The 21,970-nt window shown below is 34.9% G+C and overlaps 1 protein-coding gene across 4 annotated transcripts in view; it reads left to right on the forward strand.

The window, feature by feature from the left end:
• Smad2 (SMAD family member 2) overlaps window positions 1-21,970 on the forward strand; it is an 86,149-nt gene that overhangs the window by 4,574 nt on the left and 59,605 nt on the right. For all 4 annotated transcript variants that reach the window (XM_021725027.3, XM_078030067.1, XM_021725029.3 and 1 more), the window contains exon 2: window positions 20,907-21,098. The gene's annotated coding sequence lies outside the window, so the exon portion shown is untranslated. The remainder of the gene's footprint in view (window positions 1-20,906; window positions 21,099-21,970) is intronic.

Genomic DNA, 21,970 nt, shown 5'->3' on the forward strand with positions numbered 1-21,970 from the left:
AACTCTCTAAAATTTTAAATTCTTTTTAGGTATACATGACAGAGTGTATTTTGATGTATTATACATACATGGAGTATAACTTCCCATTCTTGTGGTTGTACATGATTTTGGTATAATTATGAGGCATTCAGTTAGGATATATTTCAGTGCTGATTCTAGATTTACATCTCAAAGGTAGCTTTCAACATCTATTCAGCAATTTGATGTAGAGAGAATATAATTTTTCCAAACCAGGTGGATTTAGACAATATCTCTAGTTTGGTCACATTAGCTAGACATTAGGGTAATTCTGTGACTTCCCTGCTTGGCTCACATTCTGGAGTGTGAGTGATTCTGTTTAGTTAAAACTGAGCCATACTGTTAATACAGGTGCTTGGTAATTTAGATATATATCTATGTTTGTACTCTTAAATCCTGACATGTTTTATTCTTACTAAAATTTGTGAATTTACTGTGAAATTGTCACTAATTCTTCCCCATCTGTAATTTTTCAAAATCTAAGATTATGTTGGCCTCAGCACTGTGGAGCAGTGGAAAGTGAGTATAGACTTTTGTCTAGTTTGCATCTGAAAACTTGGGATTTCTTTGAATAATCTGCAATGCTCAATATCTTTCCTTTTTTGGGATAGTGTCAGGTTTAAGATATTTAATTAGTAAGGAAGAATAATTTTGAGTGAACCATTGGACATCCATGTGTTCATTACCTTGAGTCTCTTAGGTCAAAGAGGACTTGATTGGAGGAAGTAGCATAGTAAGTCTGTGATCTCATAGTTTGCTTAAAAGTGAACTTCATTTTTCATGTGCAGCTACTTCCTAAAATTCTCTATAAAGAGATAATGTTTAAGGTCTTGTAAGTATTAAGAAAGTGTTCCATCTTAATAACATCTTTCATTTCAGGATGTAGGGTGGTGAATCTGATGTGCAGTCCACTGTATCAGGCTTATGAATGTACAATGGAAGCTGTGCCCACGCCTTTCCCCTTGTTCATGTTAGTTGGTTAATTGACCAATTTTCTTTTTCCTTTTTATTTTTTTAAAGTATCTTTATATTTTATTTATTTATCTATCTATTTATTTATTTATGTGGTGCTGAGGATTGAACCCAGGGCCCAAGGCCTCCGACGTGCTAGGCAAGCGTTCTACCGGTGAGCCTCAATCCCAGCCCCTCAGCTTTCTTTTAAAAAAATGTTTTAGTATCAGCAGGGTCCGTCTGTGGCTTGAGGTTTGTGCATTGGCTACTTCTGCTCTAAAGTAATAATTTTCATATTTTTAAGCACATGCACATCTGTGCATATAGCAGCAACCAGAAAGCTTTAATAAGAGAAATGTTATGCAGAACTGCAAAATATAAAACGATAAAAAATAAAACTTTTTTTGTGGGAGGATATAAAGCTTTTTTGGGAGGGGAAATGGGCCGATGCAGTAGCACTGGATGATCGTGATAGTTTTCTCATTCTGGCACCGAGGAAGTCTTTGAAGCACCACTGGGGAGCATTAGACCTTAGAGAAGTCTGCTGTATCTAACTGGGGCTGCTGGCCACATGTGGCTGTTTCACACTTGACATGCTGCTACTGTGACTCAGGAACTGATGTTAAATTTTATTAAGTTTTAATTCATTTTATTCTAAGTTTAGAGAGCCATATGTGGCTAATGGGTGCTGTAACAGCACAGTTAAAGGACATTTCCATCATCATAGAAAGTTCTGTTGGACAGTGCTACTCTAGACTTAATGAAATTTTTACAGCCTGAGGACCTAACTCACATGACTTGATGCGGGTGCCAGGTCTGTTTAGAGAGGCAAGATGACTGGGAGTTCAAAGGGCCATTGGGGTGCTTAATACTCCTGTTGATTTGAGTCTGGACCTGGGTAGTCTTGTGATGGATGATTATTTATAATCTGGGAATGATAAATCAATATGTAAGTTGTATGTTTACAAGCTGATCATAGAGCTACAGATGCTGCTGAGCTCATTAAAGGTGAAAGACGTATAACTTGAGCATAGAACAGGTAGTCTGAACTACTTGCTTCTATGGTTAAATACAAACTCACATTAGATTTTGACAGTTCATAAAGTTGAGCACATGAATGTTTTCTGTTTGCTTTTGTTTAAAAGGCACACATTATCCATTGTTCACCATGGGGCCAACTTAGTTTTCCAGTTGGCAGTGTCTTTCCTTACTAGCTTACAACTTTGGAAAGAACATAGTTACAGTGAGAATTGAGAAATCTGTTTTTTTTTTTTATTAGACTTTATGTGTTGTGATTTTTTTTAATGCTACTTATTGTTTCGATTACCTATGATTTTTTGACTAATAGTTGTGAAATTTCAGGTCTTCACTGATGCATTGTATCTCTGTGTGTTTGGACATAGATTGTCAATAATCTAATATAGTAACTTTATATTCTTTCCAGGGAAACTGTAGATGTTCTGTGAGGCAGTACCATCATATTTTCAAATATTTTATGTTGACTATGAATTATTTAATTTTTTTCCCCTGAAACGAAAATTCCCGTAGTTATTTGGGGAATATTTTGTTATTTTTGTACAACTTGAATATATTTGAAACTTCTTTTCCCTCTATCTGTTTTCAAAGGTATTTGCTTTCTGTATTTTCTGTTTGTAATTTCAACTCTGTGAGGCATTTTTGCTAGTCTTTTTCGTGCTCCTCTTCCTACTGCTGTTCCAGATCAGCTGCCAGGTTTACCAGGTTTAGCAGTCTTTTCTCAATGACAGTACTACTTGGATCAGTGTTTGTCATTATTGACTAAATTTCTTTTCTTTCTTTTTTTTTTTTTTTTTTTTTGTATTGGGGATTTAACCCAGGAGTGCTTTACCACTGAGTCACATCCCCAGTCCTTTTTATTTTTTGAGACAGGCTCTCACCAAGTTGCTTAGGGCCTCACTGAGGTGTTGAGGCTGGCCTCGAACTTGTGATCCTCTTGGCTGGATTATAGGCCTACATCACCATATCTAGCATTGACTAAATTTCTAAAGTGACACAAACAAATGTGCTAGAACAGACATAGATTAGGCCCATTCCTCTTTCTGCATATACATATAAATATTAGATAAAATATATGTAAAGTCTTCTCTTTCGTCTGAGAGATTTTTTACTGGTTGCCTGTGCATCTGATAGACAGCAGTCATCCTGGAAACCCTTCGCTTTGTAGCATAGATTTTCTTCAGTTTTCACCTTTGTTAAACCTCGTAATCTTTCTTGGTTTACTCCTTTTTTTCCCTCACGAAACACATTTTTTCAGGACTTTTCCTTTCTAGAGAGTGTGGGGTTAAATATTTGGAGATATCACATGGTTGAAAGTGACTTATTCCACCCTAACTGGGTCATAGGAGTTTAGAAGTAACTTCTTTTTTTCTTCTCAGGATTATGAAGACATTGCTGTATTGACTTCACTTACAGTGTTACTGTTGAGAAAAACCAAAGCCATTCTGATTCTTTTCTATATGACCTATTTTTTCTCTCTGAAAACTTCAGGTTCTGCCTTTGTCCTCAGCTTTCTGAGGTTTCACTGCTACTTGCCTTGATACAGGTGAGCTTTCTTCCCTTGTACCAGGGGCTTGATGGGCCCTTTTCTTTTGGAAACTTATGTCTTTAAGTTCAGGATGTTTTTCTCAATTAGACTCCCCTACTCTTCTTTATCTCTTGATGTCTTTTTGGTACTCCTATCTGGGCACTTGATAGCTCAAACTGATCCTCCAGTTTTCTTCACCTTTCTTTAATGTTTTTCTTTTTTCTTTTCTACTTTCTGGGAGGTTTTCTATACTTATTTTTTTGCTTCTAATATTGCTTTTTTTTTTTAAAGTACTATTTCTGCTATCATGAGCTATCTGGCTTCCTAAGAAGCTGTTCTTTAGTCTATGATGCTTCTTGGAGCATACTGCTCTTGTTTCAATGTTGCTTTCTTTTTCTTATTGTACTGACTGTATTGATGATAAAAAAAAAAGTACCCCCTTTCTGTAGTCTCATTTTTTGAAATTGTTTTTTCTGTTTTTGTTTGTGATTTTTCCTCAAGATAACTGAATCTTTAATTAAGAGTTAAACTAAACAAGAACTGGAGATGTGGGTGAGGCTGTCTCCTTTCATTTTTATTGTAGCAGGATCTTAGTGGGCTGTTTGTTGGTAAACTCTCAATATTAGTATCTGTATTATTTCTCCTGGGTTACTCAGGTACCCTAGTCTTGGTCTGACTAGGTAGAGGTCTGGCTGCTGGTATTTGGGAAACAGAACCCAGCAGGAGAAGGGGATTGGGAGATCTGCATTGTATACCAGATGCTTATATTCTTTTACTCTTGTTTCTCTGGCTAGGCAACCTTCTAGTCCAGGGATACCATTTGTTCCTTCTGCAGGGAATAAACATTAGGCTAGGGGCGGTCACCCAGAGAAAGTGGGGTGGGGGGTAGGGGAGTGGATCTAAAGATATAATTCCTTTTCAGATAGCTCTTAATCAGTTCTGCCCATTTTATCTCCTCCTGCCTCTTGACTCCTAGTTCTGTTATAACTGGTTTTTTCAGTTCAAACATTTTGAGGATTCTGTTAATCAGGATGTTTCTCAGCTTTCCCAACAGCTAGTCTAGAGGAGTTAATATTCTCTGATTTGTTTGCAGTTACTGTTTATTAATTTTTCCAGCTATCTGAATTTTATTTTAGTTTTTTCCTTACCTCTTTTTCTTATCTTCAGGAGATTGTTTTCTTTTTAAGTTTCTTTACTGTGTGGTTCTTGCTGGACTGTCCAGGCTGGTCTTGAGTTTGTGGACTAAAGTTGTCCTCCCACCTCAGGCTCTGGAGTAGCTGGAATTGATGATAGCCAGATAACCTCCCATTCCAGGGACACTGTTTTACCTTCTGCCTGGTTCCTTTATTATGACTTTTATTTTATTTATTATGATTTTTAAATAGGCTCATATCTTCACCTACAACCCATTGTTAAGTTCAGGTTTTCCATTAGGAAAATTATGAGTAACCTTCTGAAGAATTGAAATAGAATGTATAATTCCACATCATTGAGGGTGAGGGGATGGAAAGGAGGAAAATTTTGAGTATAAGGTAGGGAAGGAGAAAAAAGATGCATAAGAATTAGGAAACACAAAATAAGATAGAAAATAAGCAGGTATCTCCATATGCCCCATATATAATTCTGTAATTACAAAAATTATATGAAAATAACTTAGATTACATTTATTAAATTAAAAAATTTCAAAATTCAACTAAATGCTTTTTATTAGTACAGGTTGGATATCCCTTATCTGAAATGGTTGGAACCATAGTATATAAGAATTTTTTACAGAGTTTGGAATGTTTTTATATATGTAGATTTCTTGGGGAATGAAACCCAGATCTAAATACAAAATTCATTTCTTTTTCATATATGCCCTATACACATAGCCTGAAGTTAATGTTATACACTGTTTTCAGTGTGCTTGCATTTTGATTATGACAAAATATGTGGTCAGGTGTGAAACTTTTTTTGTGGCATCACATTGGCCAGAAGATTGGAGCATTTTGGATTTTTGGATCAAAGATACTCTATTTGTAAAGACACCCCAAGAGTAGAGGAATAGAAAAGATATACTAGGTGTGATCATAAGTTCAAATTGACAGGATTTTAAGGATAAGTATACAAATCATGGTAGGAAATTTTAATGTACCTCCAAGTAAATTAAAGTAGGTTAGAAAAATTACATGAGAACTGGGAGTATAGCTCAGTGTTTCTGAAGTTCTGGATTCAGTCCTCATCATCCAAAACAAAACAAAAACACAACAAGGTTTACAAGATTGTACAGTTAGCAGGCACCCAGCAATTGAGAAGATGTATTTTTGGACGTACTCAAGAATTTTACAAAAATTGATTATGTTCTAGACACTTCAAGTGCTGACATTTGAAAATACCTTACAAATTATTTCCTTGGATCCCAGTGCAGAAAAGTTAAGTAACATAATCGGAGGCTAGCAATGAAATCTCCAAATTTCTAGTTGTAGTAAATACACATGCTATGTATATTTATGGATGAGGAGCAACTCAGTGAAAATAAAATAAATACTTAGAATAGAATGATGAAAATGTTATCCCCATGAAAGTTGGAATAGGGCTGGAGATGAAGCTGAATGGTTGAGTGCTTGCCTGCTGTACATAAGGCCTTGAGTTCAATCCCCAGCACTACAAAAACAAACAAACAAACAAAAAAACAAAAGAAAAGGACTTTGGGATGTGGCAACAATTCAGTTGCCTGTATGAGAAACTTAGGACCTGAAGTATTTTGTAAGTAAGTAACTGAAAATTAATGACTGACCATATGATGAATTAGAAAAAAATTTAGAATGTAATGAGTTAGGAAAAGAAAGGAAATAATAATGTTGAAAGCAGTTAATAAAACAGACAATAGATCAACTAGACCAAAAGTGCTAAATTTAAAAGACTTAATTTCCCAAGGTTGATAGAGAAGAAGATACAAATTGTTAGAAATGAAAAGAGGTATTCTTGCAGACAAATAAAGAATACTGAGTACAGCTTTAAATTCCTTTCAATTTGGAAACAATTTCTAGCAAAATAATATTTTAATAAGAATTAGAAATTTATGTGGTTTAAGAACTTAATTCTTTGTTAGAAATATTCTAAAATATCTCAAAACAAAACACCAAACACTAATTGAAAACTCCAGATGGGTAAGAACTGTCAAGCAGGATTTAGTCATTCCAATCTTATATAAAATGTTATAGAAAATAATAGAAAAAATCATTTTTCCAGGCTACCATAATCTTGATTCTCCAACTAGATAGTCACAGGGGGTACATAAGTTTCAGGTACATAGAGGTCACATCTCACTAATGAAAATTGTATGTAACTGTTAGCATTAACTCAAAAGTATTATGACTAATTAGGTTTTGTTTTAGGAAGGTAAGGATGATTAAACAGAAAACCTGTAAATGAAATTTATCACATTAACACATAAGAAAATCCATTTGATAATCTTGATGGAAGAAAAGCATATGATAAAACAGAATTTGTTGATGACAGAAATTCTTAGAAAACTAGAAATATAAAAGTATGAAAGAAAGTTAAGAAAACAGAAGATTACAAATGGTAGAATTCCACTTATGAATTTCTATGACTGGTAAAATTAAGATGTGTTAAAAATGGTATCAGTAGTACATAGGATAGGAAAGTTTGGTTGAAAAAAGATGCAAGGGGACTTTGTAGGATGATGGGAATGTTCTCTGTCTTGATTGGAATGCTGGTTATATGCAAAGAAATATTTGTCAGAATTCATCAAACTGCAAACTTAACATCTTTGCATTTTACAGTATATAAGTTATACCACAATAAAATTTATTTTTAAAAAGCCAGTGTATGAATCATTACATCTGTGTGCATGCAACTAATAAAATTTAAATTTAAAATGTAAGTGATTTAAAGTGACAATTCAAACTAGAAAATATTTGGAAGAAAACCAAAACATGCATGAGACCTTAATGGAGAAAATTTTCAGACGCTTGTAATTCATAAGAAGAGATGCTTGTGTTCATGGGAAGACTATATCATAAAGATGTCTGTTTTCCTCTATTTATAAATTCATTGTCATTCCAATTAAAATGCAAGCAGGTGAAAGGGAATTCACTTTGTTAGATGTCAGTCATAGTATATAGCTTTAGTGGTGAAGACATGATGGTAGGCTGGGGTTGTTGCTTAGTGGTAGAGTACTCGCCTCGCATGTTTGAGGCCCTGGGTTTGACCCTCAGCACTACATAAAAATAAATTAAATAAAGATATCATGTCCATCTACTACTCAAAAAAAAAAAAAAAGACATGATGCTATGTATCTGCCTCAGATATATGAATAGAGTAAAATGAACTTAGAAACACAAGTAGTATCATAAATCAATAGGGGAAAGTTTCAATACATGGTGCTGATGCACTATAATATAGGTGTTGGGGAGAAGAAAGATAACCTCACACTATACATGAAAAAAAAATTCCCAAGTAGGTTAGATAACTAATGGTAAAAAAGCAAAATGTTAGCCTGTGACTTGTAGAATATCACAGCATATAAAAGGATTTTTTATGAAGATGCAAATGTTCATAACAAGATTAAAATAATTTCAGCATTAAGAGGAAATACTAAATATACAAAAGGCCATCAAAAGTCACTTGCTGACTGAAACTATGTAGCATGTATAATTGACATGTGACAAAAACTGAATTAATTAAAGTGTTCTCTTTTCTAACTGGGTATGGGGGCACATGCCTGTAGTTAGGTTGAAGTAGGAGTATCATTTGAGCTCAGAAGTTTCAAGTGCAGCAGCCTGGGCAACATAGACCGTGTCCCAACTCCCATGCCCCCTGCCCCCCAAAAACGGCCCTACTTTCTGTTTTTTGCTTTATTTTATTTTATTTTTTACAGATATGTCTCAGGGTCAACTACATTGATTTCGTGCTCACTAATGGTTCAAGATCCTTAGTTTAGAGAAATAGTGTACTACATTTGGGTAAATGTCTTTTTTAAAGGGTGTGTGTGTACTAGGCTGCCATCTAAAACATATTTCTCATTATGGGGCTCTTTTGGATAAAAAATTGGAAAGTTTCTGGATTAGAACAGCTTTCACACAGTATTTAAAACTGTATACAAGACTGTTCATGACAGCTTGTAAAAGTGGAAAACTGGAAATCTAATAGTCATCAAGAGGAGAAGGGACAGTGGGCTATGACATAGTCTTATGATGGAATGCTGTATGTTAGCTAAAATGTATGACCAGGATTTAGGATCATATAGATATCAGCATGGGTTGTTATAATACTGAGTGAAGAGAGCACAAATTGACATCAACATTATTAAATGTTCATTTAAATTTACAAAGTATGCAAAACTTTAATATTTGGATATACCATGTACAAAATGCTAACCATGGCAAAACATCAGGATAGTGGTTATCTTTGGGAAGTAAGCCAGAGGGAAATGGGATCAGAAAAGTTTACATACATAGGGGACTTTAGCTGTGTCTTTACTTCTGACATCTGATCAAATACCACAAAATACTAAGATTTGACAGCTGGGTGGAACATTATGTATATTCAACATAATTATTATTGAAATACCTAATATTTATTTATTTTGGGTGCTGGGGATTGAACCCAGGGCTTCAAGTATGCTGAACAAATGTTCTACCACTGAGCTATGCCTCCAACCCCTTAGTTTGTTTTAATAAACCTCTCATTCATAGTACAAAGGTTCCTGGAGAAATAGATTTAACCACGTGTGTGAGAACTTCATGGAAAAGTTATATAACTAATTAAGTCCAAAATAAATGGACACATCACTTTTTTGTAATATAAATGTTAGATGTCACAAATATTTAGTTCTCTACAAATTAATGTAAATTAATGGCATTTTCAATGAAAGTTCTATAGATTTTTTGGGGGGGCACTTAACTTGCTAAACTTAACCAATAATACATATTTTGAAAACTGAGGGGGGCTCACCCTGACATATGTTAAGGCTAATTAGAAAGCGGTACTGATTAAAATTCTGTGACACTGGTGTTAAGTGTGAGTACATCAATGAACAGAACAGAAAGCCCACAATCAGACCTTTATTTAATAGGGATTTGATAAGTGACAGGAATGACTATTCATTATTGCAAGTAACCTTTATTAACAGTGCTAGTAAAATAGGCTATTCTTATGGGATTTGATTAGATCACCGTTTATTTCTGAAAACCAAATTTCATACAAGAAATCTACATGTGAACAATAATATCTAGAGTAAATTCTATTTATAAAGTCAAAGTATCCTTTGTGCCTCAGAGTTCTTATTTGTCAAGAATAGTAACCTGGACTGGGTTTGTGGCTCAGTGGGAGAGCGCTCACCTAGCATACTGTAAGGCCCTGGGTTTGATCCTCAGCACCACATAAAAACAAATAAATAAAGGTATTGACAACTACAACTAAAAAATAAATATTAAAAAAAAAAAGAATAGTAACCTACCTCCCTTGGTGCTTGGGACATTGCAGTGAGTTTGTTTACTAGACCTTTATACTAGAGAAATGTATGTTTATTACTACATTGGGGGTCAAAATGGGATTTTGTTCCTATTTAAAATCAAAGTGGTATCATAAAACATTTAAATTAAAATATAAATTTCAGTATTACAGAAAATGGAAAATCATTCTAAGAATTTGAAGAGTTTTTATAACATATTCAGTGTTGTGGTATCAAAAGTACCACAGTTGAAGACTGCAGAGAATATGAACTGTTTAAAAAACTGTTTTATCCTCCTGGATAAAAGCATGTACAAAACTGTTTAATAAAACATGAAGAGAATACTATATATGAAAGTGTTAAAAGTTGTTAATAACTTGAAGGCTTTAGAAAGTCAGGATAGTCAGACCTCTTACCTAATTGAGACTTTCCAGTGAGTAATCTGAGAATCCCAGTTTTACTAAGGTGTTGTTTGATAAGCTTTCTGATTCAGCAGTAAAGATTAAAGTCTTCCTGTTCTTTTGAAACCTGCATTATATAAGTCATTTATTGCTTGAAGTAGAAACAATTAGCATCTGAACTTAGTTACTGCAGAAGTTGAAAAAAATAACTGAGTTTGCTGCCACACTATTGCAGGAAAACTGTATCTTCTATTAATGACTCATTCACATTTTTGTAACAATTTACTTAATATAAATCTAATTTTCTTATTCCATTTGTCTTCAACATATTGTTTGCTTTTCCTTGTCAACCTACATCCAGTCTATTTACATTTTAAACAGTGGCTAAATATAATACTTATTTAAAATAAATGTTCATAGCAGTTGAAAAATATTAGCTTTATTGACAAGTTATTTTATGATAATTTATAAATTGTCTAGAGATAATTAGATGTAAAGCAGCCATGATTACTAAGATAGGAAAATTTAAGAATCTAAACTATGTGTTTACTTAGTTCCAAGTTGGTTAAAACTGATGTTAAGACATAGTACATTGAAATCACATGGTGTGGTGGGTCATGTGGTCATTCAGATGATCTAGTGTAAGCCTAAACTTTTTTCATTTCCATGAAGAAAATTTTTAAAGGTTTAAGAGAAAAGTTTTAGATCCCTAAAAATGTGACTCGACTTCTAAGAACCATTTCTTCAAACAAAAGTATATCAGAAATTAAATTCTTTCTGATGCTGGGAGTCCCTTTATTTTTATTGATAATACAAACATTTAATTTTCATTCATTTTGTTAGGCTAAATTCTTGTGGCTGGAATAATTGAACCAAAAATATAGGCACTTTTAGGTGGATTCTTTTTATATTTTGCTTTCTATCAGTTTTTCACAAGAAGCAGAGATCCCTCACACTAGCTCCCCAAGAGTGTCAATTCTAAGGATAAAGTTGACATGGAGCAGGGAGCAGGCCAGAACAGTCTGAGAAACAAAGCCCAGACTGGCTGCTCTGCTTTTCTTCAAGATTCAGTTGCCTCTGTCTGACTTGGGCACACTCTTTGCACTGACTAGCGTCTTTTCCTGAGTCTATTGTAGTTCATACCTTCTAGCCATGGGATGGACACAGCCCCCTAGATAAAAGCTTGTACAAAACTAACCCTAGAGCCTTCGCCTTTCTTTAGTTTTGTTCCTCTGTCCATGGTCCACATGGTGACTAATGACCCATTCTATATTGCTCAGTTACAGTAGGTAGCTGCATCAGATGCCTGAGTTCTTCTCCCTAAACTTTCACATCCATTTAGTCAATAAGATGTGTGAATTACCTCTGAAATAACAATATTCCTATCAAGTGCAGTAACTTCTGTTTTTGGCATTTAAATCTGTGCTGGCCTTATTTCCCCCTCATCTCTACCACAGTGCTTCCTGTATTCTGTTCTAGTGACAATCTGAACATTTTTATAGCTCCTAAAATGTTTCCTGTCTTTAGAAAATATGCCGAACTTTTTGCCTCCTGTGTTATCTTTCTCTTCAGACTTCTGCTCTACTGCGACTTTTGTGATACTTCTCTCTTCCAAAGGTTGAATTAGTCATGTTCTCTGTACTAGGATAGGACTATCACATGGTGTTGTATTGTTGACTTCCTTAGAGCATACTTCGTGGCATTGAGTAGAAATTCATCAGGGGCCAAAGGTATCTAAGTGTACCTTTAGCTGCCTGCTAGTAGATTATCACATGTGTCTGATGGAGTTGTGTGTGACTTTGTTTTGTCAAGTTGAAGCTTTATATACTTAAGTGCTTATTTGTGTGCTTTACAATAGTCTACCATTAGACTGCTGTAAGAGGCTCCTGTCAGTTTCTCATTATTGCTCCTTTAATGGATTTAACATTCCCTAACTGAGAGAACCTTACTTTCTCACTATTTCTGCTGTATTTCTTAAAGTTCTTTCATATTTTCAGTGTCTGACTATAGCAGGATACTCAGTGCTGCCAGTACAGGATTGTTATATGTATTTCTTATGTCTTGAAAATGGGGCCTTCAGCCAAGTTGATGAAACTGGGCATAATATTATCTCTTTTGGGAAACCTTTGGGGGTTGTCTCCTCAATTGAGTTGGAGGACCCATTGATTATTTTTCCCTTTGGAGGGGAGTGAGTATGATTATTAATTAGATACTGACCATTGTTTTCTAGCAAATTACTCCAAGGACTAAGTGACTTTAAGAATGGTCTTTGAGAGTTCAGTCCTTTTTTTTGATAGCATACTTAACACTTTTTAAAATAAATGCATAACTGTTAACAGCAACTACACTGTCATGGTTCAATTAAGTTTATTATTGGTTGTCATTTGGGTTCTCAGATTTTGTCTTCAAATCAGTACCTCTCTCCCAGCAAAATTTTGCTTCCATGTGTTTGCAGAGCCTGCCTACATGTTGTGGGCAGATGCCTCTAGGCTTACATGTTTGGGGTTTTTGTTTTTCCGCACTGGGGATTGAGCCCAAGGGCACTTAACTACTGAGCTACATCCGCCCATTTTTTGTATTTTATTTAGAGACAGGGTCTTACTAAGTTGCTGAGTCTGGCTTTGAACTTGCAGTCCTCCTCTCCCAGCCTTCTGAGGCACTGGGATTACAGGTGTGCACCATTGTGCCTGGCCAGGTGTACATCTTTGAGAAAATTTCAGCCTCCTTCCCTCTGAAGTTTTTAGTATGTATTGGCATATTGAAGGTTTTGAGAAATTGTTAAGTAATCTATTTAACTTTATTTAGGAACTTTTTCATTTATTTTTCCAGATATCTTTTTTATTTTTTAAATTGTAATTTATATCTGATGAAATGCACAAACTTTAAATATTGACTTCTATGAATTTTAATAACTCACTTATGACTACCTCTCAAAGTAGGGTAGAGGACAGTGTTAACACTCCAGAAAGGTTCCATCAGAAAAGTACTTCTGCCTGTGTTCACACATTTCCAATACCTTCCCCAGTCCCTGTGAGACAGTCATTTTTGACTTCTTCATTGGAATAGTTTTGCCCATTAAGTCATAAATGTAATTGGACCGTATATATATATTTATATATATCATGGCTAGCATGATATTTGTGAGATTCATTAATGTTGTACAGTATATAAGTAGCTCATTCATTTTGTTTCTAAGTAGTATTCGTTTGTACGAATATACCTTTTTTTTTTTTCTTGCTGTTTTGCATATTTCTAGTTTGGGACTATTATGATTGTGGCCACTTTGAACATTCTGTTTTTTTTGGAGGTACCAGGGATTGAACCCAGAGATGCTTAACTCTGAGCCATGTCCCCAGCCCTTTTTATTTTTTATTTTGAGATAAAAGGTGCTGTTTATTTTTTATTTTGAGATAAAAGGTGCTGAGGCTGGCTTTGAACCTGGGGATCCTCCTTCCTCAGCCTCCCTTACCCTCCTGAGCTGTTGGGATTAAAGGTGTACCGGGCCCACTTTGAACATTTTGTATAGGTCTCTCATTGTGAACATGTTTTAATTTTTTTCTTGAACATGTATCTAGCAGTGAAATTATGATATAGGTAGATGTATGTTCAATATTTTAGGAACTTGTCAGTTTTCCATTAAAGGCATTATATTATTTAATTTCTATCAGTTTTCTAGTTGTTCCATGTGGTAGGCTAAATAATAGTGCCCAAAGATATCCTGATCCTAGTTCCCAGAAACTGAATCTTATTAAGGATCTTGAGATCTGGAGATCAACTGGACAGGCCCTAAGTGTAATCACAAGTGTCCTTATTAGAAGGGAGTAGAGGGAAATTTGATGACAGAAGAGGATATGGAATGGAACACAGGTCAAGGAAAGCAGGCAGCCACTCAAAGCTAAAGAGGGCAGGAATAAACTAAGTGAACGTTCCCCTCGGACCTTCCAGAAGGAACTGGCCCTGCTGACACCTTGATTTTAGTCCATTGAGACTAATTTTGGTAAATTTGTGTTGTGTGTGTGTGTGTGTGTGTGTGTATTTAGTTGTAAATGGACACAGTATCTTTTTATGTATTTATTTTTATGTGGTGCTGAGGATTGAACCCAGTACCTCACATGTATGAGGCAAGTGCTCTACCATTGAGATATGTAAAGCCCCAGTCTATGTGTTGTCTTAAGGTACCAAGTTTTGATAATTTGTTATAGTAGTAGGATAGTAATAAAGTCCACATCCTTATTGATATTAGACATTATCATAAAAATTTTAAACTAATCTAGATTGTGTGAAATAGTATTGCATTGCGATTTGTTTAGTTTTTTTTTTTTTTTAAATGTGGTGCTGGGAATCAAACCCAGTGCCTCATGCATGCTAGGCAAGTGCTCTACCACTGAGCCACAACCCCAGACCTGCATTGTGGTTTTAATTTGCATTTTCCTAGCTGGGCATGGTGGTACATGCCTGTAATGGCAGCGGCTTAGGAGGTTGAGGCTGGAGGATTGTAAATTTGAGGTCAGCCTTAGCAATTTAGTGAGACCCTGAGCAACTAAATGAGACTTGTCCCCCCCTTCCGCCTCCTCCCCCCGCAAAAAAAGACTGCGGGTATAGCTTGGTGGTAGAGCACTTCTGAGTTCAATCTCTAATACTATAAATAAATAAATAAAATTTAAAAATTTTCTGATGATGGTATGAGAGAGTGGTTAAGGCTTATGATTTTACATATTATTGAAAAGTTGTTGAAGAACAGACTGACATTTTCTTAATGGAGAATGATTGAAAAATATATATATATATATATAAATGTCTGTTATTGGACTTCTGTTCTTATAATGTTCTTTTTTCTTATGTCACTTATACTTATTACTAAGGCTTTATAGTAAGTCTTGAGAATATAATGTATAGGTCTTCCAGTTTCCTTTTCCTTTTTCAAGATGGGTTTAGTTATTTATTCTAGATTGTTTTTTAACTTTTGTATTTTTTTCCTTAAAAAAAGAAAAACCTTTGTTGGGATTTCGATAAGGATTACATTAAATCCATATCTCAAATTGAGACAAATGGTCACATAAACCCAGTTGACATTTGATCCTGGATATTCTGAATTTTTCCCAGTCATTTATTTTCCTCTTTGTACTTTAACTTAAATCCCTTAATTTGTTCTATTTTCAAGTTCACTGCTCATTTCTTTCAGTAGTTAAACCTACTTAATGAAATCTTTAATTTCTTATACTATATACCATTTCTAGCATTTTCCTGTGGACTTATATTATAGCTTTACTGTCTGATGAAATTCTCTTTCGCTGTGCATGTTGTCTATCACTTTCATCGAATCTTTTAGTGCTTTTATTATAGTTATCTTAAAGTCTGTGTCTGATAATTCCCATATCTGTGCCTTCTCTGATCTGAGTGTATTAATAATTTCATTTTTGACTATGTTTATTACTTCTTATGTTATAATTTTTCATTGAATGTTGAATATTTATATAAAACAGCAGAGATTAAAGTAAATATTACCTCTAGAAAATAGCCCTGTGGTTCTCAGGTTAGTCTGATAGAACATGGGCTAAGTGGATAAGGTGTGTAGTTGAACTCGTTTTGGCCTTTGTTGCAACTTTAGTTAAATTTAGTTTGAGAAGACTTTATTTTCTGCAAGGTTTGCTGTCTGTGTGTGATTTTTAAAACCTTTTTTTTTTTGGTTTGGTTACTTAGTTTCTGAGCCACCAGCTTTCTGGACTATGGGAGAATTGGCTTGCTTTATATTCCAGCTGTCTGTTACTTGGTCTTTTTCAGGCAAGCTCTCATGACTAGTGAGGTATTTTTCTATAAGTAATACCTTCCCAAGGGTTTGGCAGTTGAAAATCCAGGGTATCTATCTGGGTGAGGTTATTCTCCTTTCTGTGTTGTCCTACCTCAACCTTTGGCAGTTGAATGTGAGGAGTTTATTGGATTGATTTCTCTCTTTCTTCTCCAGAGGGCAGATTCCTTACATTTTGGGGGACCTTAAGCTTTTAAAAGGAGCTCCTGCAGCTTTCTAGCCCTATTCTTCAACCTTTGGCATACTTTGGCAAGCACTTAGTGACGGCCTGTGGGAGTGAAGGGGTGGATGAAATTCACTCTTTGAGATCTTGGAATTCTAATGTATCAGTGTACATGTTGCCGCTAAAATTCATTACAGTGTAGACTGGTTATTCCTTGCTCTAATCTGTGGAAAGGTTATTCCTCTTTTTAGTCAGTTCACCAGGAAAGAGACCATTCATGGGCCTCTCTTCTGTCGAGGTGTCATAGAATTTAGTTCCATTCAGGTTACTTTGCCTCCTTAGCTGTTTGATGGTTCAAAGAAACCAAGATTTTGTAACATTTCAGGCTGGTTTTGGTTGTTAGAATGAAAGTGACAATCTGTTGTAATTTTCTTTACATCCTGATCAGAGAAGTGAAACTCCACTCTTTGGAATATTTTAAAATATATACTCTGATAATATGTACCTGATACAATTTTTGTTTTTTCACTCTAGTCATTTCCTATAGTATTTCTCAAGAGTTAGATTTTTAAATCTTAATTCTCCAGTATTGTCTTCAAGTAGTAAGTGGTTTTATCTTTAACTTCAAAATTGAACTCATGCACGTTAAATTATTTGAACTTATAGATTCCTCATGTGGAATATTTACCATTGAAATAAAATTAAGGAAGTTTTCTAGATAGGTTGCAGTAATTCTTTGTAGTTCAAGATTCTTAATAAAACAGCTAGAAAAGCCATGTAATTTACAAAAAGTAAGTATTTAAAGATAAAAAACTGGAAATAAAAATGATTAAAGTAAGTAAAATTCTGCATTCTTTTTTTATGGACACAGGATGAAGGGGGCCTTTGGGCTGGAACCTGGGGCGTAAGTAGTAAATTGAAATGTGACGGACCTTTAAAAAAAGGGAAAACCCCACAATATAGTTGCTGAATTCAATAGTTCATCTGTGCAGAAAAGATGAATCAAATCTCAGAAAAGAAAATTGAGATTTCTTTTAGTCCTTTGACTTTGAGATAAAGATTCACTATGGGAGGGACCTTGAGAGCAATAGGTGAGAATTGGAAATCCTTGAGAAAGAGGTAAATATACACTAATGATTTTCATCTTACCCACTACTTTCTTCCCCCTCAAAATCCCTGTCAAATTCTGAAACTGCTTAGACTAAGAGACTGAACATCTAAACCAAAAGTCTTGTATCTAGGTGGTAAGAAGATAAGGACCTGCTATTCTTTGAGATGAAAGTTCTGCAGAACCTCACCCAATAACAGAAGCCAACCAGAGGTGGTGTTCATAACAATACTATAACCTAGCAGTAGTCTATGATTCTAGCATTATAGAGGAAATAATAAAAATATATGCGTCAGATTGCAAAAAGTGAAGGATGAATAAAGAAATTAATCAAAAGTAACCACTAAAAGAAGAATGCGTAATAAGAGAATAGAGATTGAATAATATGAATAATTTTGATAAATTCAAAAGAAGACTAGAAAAATGCATCATTAAACATACAATCAAATTGGAACTTAAATAAAATGCAAATAGGCTAAATATTCCAAGTCAATGGCAAAAATTACCAGACTTTACAAATAACAACACATCAACTGTTGCTTTTTATGAGAGGCACATCTTTTAAGTACTCTGAAAGGTTAAGAGAAAGTAGTAGGAAAGGATAAACCATTGAAATGCTAACTGAAGGAAAGAAATTGTAGTTATACAGATTAGGCAAGACCTAATACTATAAGCAGTAGTCATTAAAGAGAATCACATTTTATAATATTAGGGTGCTGATTTACCAGAGAGTTACCAAAATCCTAAATCTGTATCCAATAACAGTTTGAACATCTATAAACTGAAGTAATTTTTTTGACTGCATTAGGAGGAGAAACAGACAAGTACACAATGATATATTTGTGAGAATTTTGAGTATATTTCTCAAAAGTTGATACAAGAAGCAGGTACATAGAAGATATATACATTGTGGTCGATAGACTTGATGTAATCATAATGTAGAACACTAGAACAGTTAATGATGAATTAATACTCTTTACTCTTGTAGTGGACATTGTACAAGAATTTACCATATCATGGATCATAAACAAAGCCTCAACAAGTTTCATTGGATTTTAATAATTGTGTTCTTTGAAGGAAGTATATAATACTAGAAAAATATGTAGCCTTAAATTTATGCAGTAGAAAAGAACATGCTTTCTTAAAGCTTATAGAAAAAGAATAGCACAACAAACTTAAAGACAGTAGAAGTAAGGGAATAATGAAGATAAGCAGAAATTAATGAATAGAAAATAATCCTACCATAAAAAACAACAAAGCTAAAAAAGGTGTTATATTAGTGTAATTGATAATAAACTAGCAATACTGATTAAAAGGGAAGGAGAAGGGAAGAAACCCGGGGAGAGAGTAAAATTTCCAAATATTAGGAATGAAAAAGGATACATGTCTATAGATCCTGTAGTCATTAATTAATGCAAGGAATTTATGAACAATTTTATATCAGTAATATGGGATAGGGAGAGTAAAGCTGGAGTATTGAGTAGTCAACTCTTAACCAATCAATAGTAAGAGACACTGTCCTTAAGGTTTGTTGAGTCCTTTGAAAGTTAGCTACTGTGAATTGAGTTGTCTTATAGGTGGTAAGTACTGAGCAGATTTTAAATTTGTACATAATTTAGCCGAAAACGGGGTTAGAGCTAGTGCATCATTTTGATCCTGTCTAATGTCAGGTGCAACTGGCCTTGTTAACTTTGTAAGGACCTTAAGCTTTCATGGTGGTTATTTTTAGGTCTCTACATTTTCTACATATAATGAGCAGTGCAGAATATCATCGTGATTAAGAACTTATTCCTCTGACATCATACTGTTTGATTCAAATCCTAGCATTGGTACTGAAGAGTTGTGTGATCCTGATGTGTTAGCCAAATTGTCCCTTGAACTTCTGACACCTTTGTTTCTCTCTAATCACTTACAGCTTCTACCATCTGGCCTATAACTCCTTCATACATATTATTTTTTCCTGAGTGTAACTTTCCCTGAACACTCTCTCTGTGTTACCACTTAGCTGTTAGATCTTGAGATCTTTGTTTCTACTTGCTTATTGGGCAAAACTAACAGGAAGTTTCTTTGGTACACCAAACTTAGTTTAACTAAAATTAAATTTAATGTTCTAGCATTTGTATTTTGTTCAGTTGTATTTTCTTTTTTTAAAAAAATTTATTTCTTGGTTTTAGGTTGACACGATATCTATATTTATGTGGTGCTGAGGATCGAACCCAGCGCCTCATGCAAACTAGGTGGGCACTCTACCTCTGAGCCACAACCCGAGTCCCTCAGTTGTATTTTCATTTAACCTTTTGTTCAAGCAAGAATCTGCAGTTTTTAACTTTTTCTTCCACATTAGGTAAATTTTATTTTCCCAGTATCTGTTCTTTCCTTTTGTTTATTATCATTCTCTGAAGGTTGATCTCTTCTGCTCTTCCTCCCCCATCCTTGCTGGGCCAGTTTTTTGCCGTAAAGGACTTCTCTTCCTTGCATTCTTCCCAGCCCATAGCACAAAAGTATAGGTAAAAAACACAGAGCAGATTTGGGAACAAATAGGTAAATACAGGCATAATAAATGTGCAAAATAAAAATTGTTGAGTTTAAAAAGGAATGAATAAATGGCAAGCAGACTTAAAGGAAGCTCAGGTGTTTCATCAGTCATCTGGGAAATGTTTTCTGATGCCTGTGGCAAAAGTTAGGTATTTACCAGGTGTGGTGGTTCATGTCTTTTGTTCCAGCAGCTTGGGAGTCTGAGGCAGGAGGACCACTTGGGTCCAGGAGGTTTGAGGCCAGTCTGGGAAATATTGAGATACTGTTTCAGAAAAGAAACAAAAAGTTGAGTTGTTTCTTTGTGTACCTGTAATTGGCATTACAGTTTCTCTTAGGTTATCATGTGTACTTTAATCACGGTAATCATCTTCACTGTTCTTGACCATCCCCTGCAGAGGGGTTATTATTATTTATTCCCTGTGGTTTAGTACTTTGTGGGTTTCATTTTGGATTCTGACTCCAACCAATTGTAAAATAAAAGTTTTTGAAACAGGCAAATTTGGAGTTACAGATGATTCCAGGCAATGATAATGATTAGGGAAGAAATTCTTAGTAGATGGGTACTATTTATAAGAGGTAAAATGATGGTATCTGGGATTTGCTTTGTTTAATAAAATTATGATAGAACCACATTTTAACCATTTTAATAAGAAGGAGAAGCAGTGCTGTTTGAAAAAGTAAATAATATTATATGTAAAAATGATTTCCAACATAGTCTCTTTTTTAAAATAAATTTTTTAGTTACTGATGGACCTTTATTTTATTTATTCATATGTTGTTCTGAGAATTGAACCCAGTGCCTCACACATGCTAGGCAAGCACTCTACTACTGAGCCACAGCCCCCAGCATAGTCTTTTTAAAGACTTCTACATTATTTTAACTTCCATACATCTTTTTCAGGAATGACATACTCAGTTGAAAAAGTATAGTCCGTGAACCAAGAAAGATGAAGATGAGATATTAAGAAATAGGAGCTTCGCCAGGTGTCGTGGTGCATGCCTGTAATCCCAGAGGCTGGAGAGGCTTGAGGCAGGAGGATCGAGAATTCACAGCCATCCTCCGCAAGGCAAAAGTGAGGTGTTAAGCAACTCAGTAAGACCCTGTCTCTAAATAAAATACAAAATAGGGCTGGGGATGTGGCTCCATGGTCAAGTGTCCCTGAGTTCAATCACTGCCTCCCCTATTCCCCCCCCCCCGCCCCTCTTGCCCCCCCCCCCCAGATAAAAGAAAATAAATAGAAGCTTCAAGACTATTGTGGTGGCCCATGTTTGTAATCCCAGTGGCTTGGGAGGCTGAGGCAGGAGGATCACAGTTCAAAGCCAGCCTCAGCAACTTAGGCCCTAAGCAACTTAATAAGACCCTGTCTCAAAATAAAAAAAAATAAGTAAAAAGGGCTGGGGAGTGGCTCATAGTTAAGTGCCCTTGTTTTCAATCCCAAAGAAAGAGGGGAGGGGGATTTCAGCCCTGAGAGAGGTGAAGGAAGGTCCTAGAATAACAGTAATACCACAGGTCAGAGGACTGTCAGTTCAGTTTGCAGTGGGAGGATATAGGACTCTAAGTGTGAGGGAGGGCTATGTGAATATAAGAAAGCTAGTCAATTTTTGGTGCATTATGACTAGAAAATTTGAGGGACTGGAAGAATGTGGGAAGAATTTGTGGTAGGTTCATAGAAAACAAAATGAGTTAATTATGGAGAAAAAAGTTGTATGATATCTTATCAAGTTAAAATATTATATACATGATTATATAATTACATTTGTAAGATAATTGTTTTCATTCATGATAGGAGAAAGGAAAGTGGTATAAGGGAGCTAAGTTATTTTTTATAGGAAAATCACTAGATAATACCTAAACTTGATATTTTAAGACTGTTACTTAAATGTAAATATCAAAAGTAGAGTGAAAGCTGAAAGATTTTAAAGAATTCACTTTGATGTAAAGAGAAACTGTATTTGTGATGTCAA

This window comes from Ictidomys tridecemlineatus, chromosome 13, assembly GCF_052094955.1.
Source record: "Ictidomys tridecemlineatus isolate mIctTri1 chromosome 13, mIctTri1.hap1, whole genome shotgun sequence".
Taxonomy (NCBI): domain Eukaryota; kingdom Metazoa; phylum Chordata; class Mammalia; order Rodentia; family Sciuridae; genus Ictidomys; species Ictidomys tridecemlineatus.